This window comes from Manis pentadactyla, chromosome X (genome assembly GCF_030020395.1).
Source record: "Manis pentadactyla isolate mManPen7 chromosome X, mManPen7.hap1, whole genome shotgun sequence".
Classification (NCBI taxonomy): Eukaryota; Metazoa; Chordata; class Mammalia; order Pholidota; family Manidae; genus Manis; species Manis pentadactyla.
This window is the reverse complement of record NC_080038.1, coordinates 97,860,040-97,865,396: the sequence shown is the minus strand read 5'-3', so window position 1 is coordinate 97,865,396 and position 5,357 is coordinate 97,860,040. Positions and strand designations below refer to the sequence as shown.

The window sequence follows — 5,357 nt, the reverse complement described above, 5'->3', positions numbered from 1 at the left end:
AAGGGACAGCTGGAGGCAAGGTCTGATTGTCCGGACAGGGCAGTGTAATTCGAGGTTCGTCCCCTCGTGTCTGCATAAATCCAGTATAAAGCGGGAGTCGCCATCCCGTGTCTGGTCTCAGATTAGTGATCCCGAGTAAGGAAGTCTGGGTTGGTAGTCCCGGCCCCCAGGTTAGTGATGACCCTGGGTGAAGCCCAGGTAACCAGTCCTGGCCCTAAGGTCTGAGTGATTCGGCCTTAGGAAGGGAAGTCCGATCGGCAGGAACCTGGCACCCGAGGAGGAAAGGATCGAGCTCGTCACCCTGCGGCAGTCCGAGTGGACGTCTTTCAGGAGAATCACGAGAGTTTTTGAGGATCCTGAAAGTGGTGAGTGTGGTGCACACCAGAGTGAGAGAAGGACCGGTCCGAGCGAGTGCGATCAAATGTGGTGTGTGTGTTTGGTGTTATTGTTGATTGTTTTATTGTGTATTGGTTTATATTTCTTTTTGCGCTTTTCCCTTTAAGTTTCTCTTACTCTGAGGCTCTCCTGTTCCTGTTCTCTCCGTTCCTCCTTTCTGCCACTAAATCATTCCCCTGAGGGCACGGGTCGGGTAATTAAGAGCCATTAGGGCGCCCGCCACTGGAAGACTCCCGTGACAGGATAAGGGGGTCACAGCTGCAAATCCCAGATAAATTCGCGCCCCCTGCATAAGAAAAACTGTGCAACGACAGGCACCCATCCACAAGCACATACACCAGTCATCATCTTGTTTAAAGTGGCACTTCTACTTTTCGCCTTTTGTCTTCCTTTCATTATTCCCCATGGGCCAGACTCAGGCTACTCCTAAAGGTCTGATCCTTTCCCACTTTCCAAAGGTCAAGGAACAGGCCCTAAACATGAGTCTTAGTATCAAGAAAAGTAAGCTTGATACCTTTTGTTCAGCCGAGTGGCCCTCCTTTGGAGTAGGCTGGCCGACCCAGGGGTCTCTTTCCCTGGACCTTATTGGCAAGGTCAAAGCCGTCATCTCCCAGCCAGACCCTGAGGGCCACCCTGACCAGCCTCCCTATATTCTTGTCTGGGAAAATTTGGCCAAGAATCCCCCTTCCTGGCTGAGGCCTTTTTTGGTGGGGAAATTTCACACTGACCCACTAAAAACCTCCATCTTAGTTGCCCAGGAAGATCTAAAACCCCCTGATCATAGAGCCAGAAACCCTGTGCGCCCGAGTGCGCCGCCTGTTCTCCCTGACAGTTCTCCCCTCTACCCCACTCTGCCAATTGAGCAGCCACCCCCGTATGCAGGAGAAGGGGGTGAAGCTGCCGGAGGAGTAGAGAACGAGGTTGGAGAGCCCAGCAGGGATCTGGTGGCCACAGCTTCCCCAGACTCTTCAGCAGGAGAAGGCAGGAGGCCAGAAAGAGCTTCCTCATGCTCTCCCACCCTGGCTCCACGCTGGGCACCAGGTAGAGCGGAAGGAATGCAGTTGAGGCCTCGAGGGACGAGGGAGCAAGAAGGGGAGGCCCCCTCCTCCACCTCAGAAGAAGCAGTGCCGGTTCTGCCCATGCGTGCCATCGGTGCAGGCGGTACAGGCGGAGCTCAGCAATATCAGTATTGGCCCTTTTCATCTAGTGACCTTTATAATTGGAGGACTCAGAACACTCCCTTCTTGGAGGACCCCAAGTGTCTTATAGGTCTGGTAGAGTCCATTATGTTCACCCATTGTCCCACATGGGACGGCTGCCAGCAGTTGCTCCGCACCTTCTTCACAACGGAAGAGCGAGAGCGCATCCTCAATGAAGCCAGGAAAAATGTCCTCAGAGAAAATGGAAGACCTACTACCCTCCAGCCCATCATTGATGAGGCATTTCCACTTACACGCCCAAACTGGGACTTCGGGACTGCAGAAGGTAGGGAGCGTCTCCGGGTCTACCGCCAGACTCTGATGACTGGTCTCCAGGCGGCCGCCAGACGGCCCACCAACCTAGCTAAGGTAAAAACTATTGTTCAGGGAGAAAAGGAAAGCCCAGCCGCGTATCTGGAGAGGCTGTTTGATGCTTACAGGCAATATACCCCCATAAACCCAGAGGCAGAGGAACACAGATCAGCTGTAGTCCTCTCATTCATCAACCAGGCAGCCCCCGATATCCGGAGGAAACTCCACAAGCGGGATGACTTAGGAGAGAAGTCTATTAGAGAAATGCTGCAGCAAGCGGAGAAAGTCCTCAATGCTAGAGAGACTCTGGAAGATAGGGAAGAAAGGCTGAAGAAAGAGAAATGGGAAGTGCAGGAGAAAAATAGGAAAGAAGACAGAGAATTTCAGAAGAAGGAGAACAAGAAGCAGAGAGAGGAGATGGCTAGGATATTCTTAGCTGGAGTAGAGGGGAGCCCTAGATCTCCTCGAAGAAAGGGACCCCGCCCATCCCGGCTAGGACGAGATCAGTGCGCCGTGTGTAAGGGATATGGGCACTGGAAAAGAGAGTGCCCCAAAAGGAAGGAACAAGGAGGAGGGAACCCCGTTAAGACCCTGCACCTAGGAGAGGAGAATTTATGGGGATGAGACTTGGCACCCCTCCCCGAGTCCTGGGTAACCATGTGTGTGGAGGGGACTCCTATTGGGTTCATGGTAGATACGGGGGCACAGTATTCAGTTCTCAACCAAGCCCATGGTCCCCTAAACCCAAGATGCACAAGTGTAGTCCAGGGAGTAACAGGGTCCAAGAAATGTGCCTGGACTACTAATAGAAAAGTGGACCTAGGAAGACATCAGGTCTCTCACTCATTCCTGGTTGTACCCGGAAGCCCTGCACCTTTACTGGGCAGAGACTTATTGACCAAGGTCGGGGTGCACATTCATTTTGAACCCGAAGGGATAAAGATCATGGACAAAGAAGGGCAGTCCCTACAACCGGTGCATGTGCTAACCCTATCCCTAGCCGACGAGCATCGCCTGTTTCAGGCAGATCAAGAAAAGGGGGGCCAGGGAGAAATAGACTCTTGGTTGCAGAAGTTCCCTTCTGCATGAGCCGAAACCGGAGGAATTGGTCTCGCCAAACATCTGCCCCCAGTTGTTGTTCAGCTCAAAGCCGTGGCCCTGCCCATCCGAGTTCAGCAGTATCCAATACCGGAAGAGGCTAGGAAGGGGATAGCACCCCATATCCACAGACTGTTCAAAGGGAATGATGCTAAATTTTGTTACTGAATGTTTTGTATTACAGAAATATCAGAATTTCCTTATGTCAACTGTCTTATAGTAAGCTTTCATCAGATCTTTAACCATTGTCATTTGTAAGTCTTTTGCCATTTATAGTCACTGTTTTATTATTCCTAAACTAGTAAAGAACTAGATTTTAGCAGAACAGGTATTGGTTACATAGGATTAAGTGAACTAAAGAAGATAGTTTTGTGACTTTTTGTTTCAAATGTTGCTGATAAAGTGTTTTAAGCTTCTCCTCTTAAGCTGACAACAGTTTAGTAAATGACTATCTTTATAAGCAGAATTGAAACATCCTTCTCTCTACCTGATCCCTCCAGAGTTTAAAAACTTTCAGTGACTATTTTTGTATTCCATGGCAGTATGTTTATTTGCACGAGTTCAATAAGAATCTCCTTTCCTTGTGAGAAGACTAATTAAGAACACTGGTTATACTGCCAGGGCTTTGACTGGAATGTCATACCTGAGAGACATGTGCATGGACTCAGATGTGAACAACTTTAAGGAACTAAGATTGACTTTATAAAGCCAACAAAGCCCCTTGGAAGAACTGGCCTGGTACCTTGCTTACAGAGTTCCCAGCAGCCTTACCGGGTGAGTAAGGAAGGTCACTTCCTGGCAGGTGCAGAGACCTCGAGAAGAGAAGAATTCATCCAAATCTACAGGTACTGCAGGCAAAGCCTGATGGCAAGTCTGGCTTGGCTGTCTGGCCTCAAGAGGCCTTTAAAAGTTCAATCTGAAACTCCTTACAAAAAGTTCCAGCAAAGCATATTTAAAAGAGCCTGTGTAATCAATTGCTCTTCTTGCTGCACTTGTGCAAATAATCAAGCCAGCTGTTAATTATTTTCTTAACCTGGTTACTTCTAATAAAAATGAGGGTGATTTTAGAGAAAAGTATTGTTTCAATAACGCAGCCTCCTTCCAGAATAGAAAATCCAACTCCAGATGTTGCTACATAACCTAATAACACAATTTGTTTTATCTTGCCTAGAAGCCACTAAACTGCAAATAGTAATAGAAACGAAATCCAGAATTGAAGTGCCAGCTTTCTGAGGCCCTCTCAACTGACCAGTGATGGAGACCTAGCTGCACCCTTTACTGCGCCCCCTTCTCAGCACGAAGCAGCCAGAGCGGTCATCGCCCCTTTTCCCTAGCAGCAGCTAGAGTCTCTATCTGTAGAGGTGAGAATGAGACAGGGACCATAGGCTTAGACAGAATAAAGTGAGAGCCTCTGAAGAAAGCAAGGCAGGATATTTGCAATCAGAGCAATGTAACTACATGCTGGAAACCCCCCTCCTACTAAAACTATGTTGAACATTAAGCTCTAGAATCATTCTTCAGTGAGATCAGTTAATGTTCCCCAGATAAAGAAGAGTAGCACATGCTTTATTATGCTAATCATTTGTAATCGTGTATAAGATTCACTTTAGCATACTAAAAAGCCGAGGCCTATGTGCTGTCTTTCCTTCTTCAGATCTGACTAGGTAATTTTGCAAGGTGAGCAATTGACTTAGCATGCAGACCCAGCTGTAGATGGCATAGTAAAAGGCAGGATTCTTTAGCAGATATACAATATCTCAGCCCACCTTAGAGGCTGGGCATGCAGTCTTTTAATGTGCGCCTGGACCAAAGCGACAGTGTCCCAGAGAGAAATCAAGGCAGGAGATTATCTTTAATCAAGGACCCCTTGCCATCTGTCCCGAGCAAACTCGCTCCTGCTGGTTATGCTATGATGTTGCTCCCCCTTACTACGAAGGTATAGCATTTGTTAATGCTCTCAACCAGTCTTCTGACCCCTCCCAGTGTAAGTGGCAGCAGAAAAGACCAAGACTCACTTTATCCTCTGTAAGTAGGCAAAGAACCTGCATTGGAAAAGTTCCTAAAACTTACACCTCCCTCTGCAACAGGACAGAAGTAATAAACACCATCCCAACTTATTATATTACGCCTGAGGCCATCGGCAACAAACATGCTGATGCGGAAGCTAGGAGGGCGGCCCTCTTGGACTCCCTTGTACTTGCAGCCCTCGAGGTACCCATACCTGAACTGCCCGCCTTGCCACCCAAACCTGAGTATTCCCCTCAGGATCTTGAGTGGATTAAGAAACAAGTCTTGGGTAGAGTGTTTGAGGAGAGAAATTGGAGTAGGGACCAAGAAGGTAATTAATCCTGC

At 48.4% G+C, this 5,357-nt stretch overlaps 1 long non-coding RNA gene across 1 annotated transcript; it reads left to right on the top strand.

Annotated features, from left to right (window-relative positions):
• The first annotated feature begins 224 nt into the window (after positions 1 to 224).
• Positions 225 to 4,365, top strand: LOC130681916 (uncharacterized). Its single transcript, XR_008995194.1, has 2 exons — positions 225 to 365; positions 3,548 to 4,365. It is a non-coding gene; the product is annotated as an uncharacterized LOC130681916 (long non-coding RNA).
• The last annotated feature ends 992 nt before the right edge of the window (positions 4,366 to 5,357 follow it).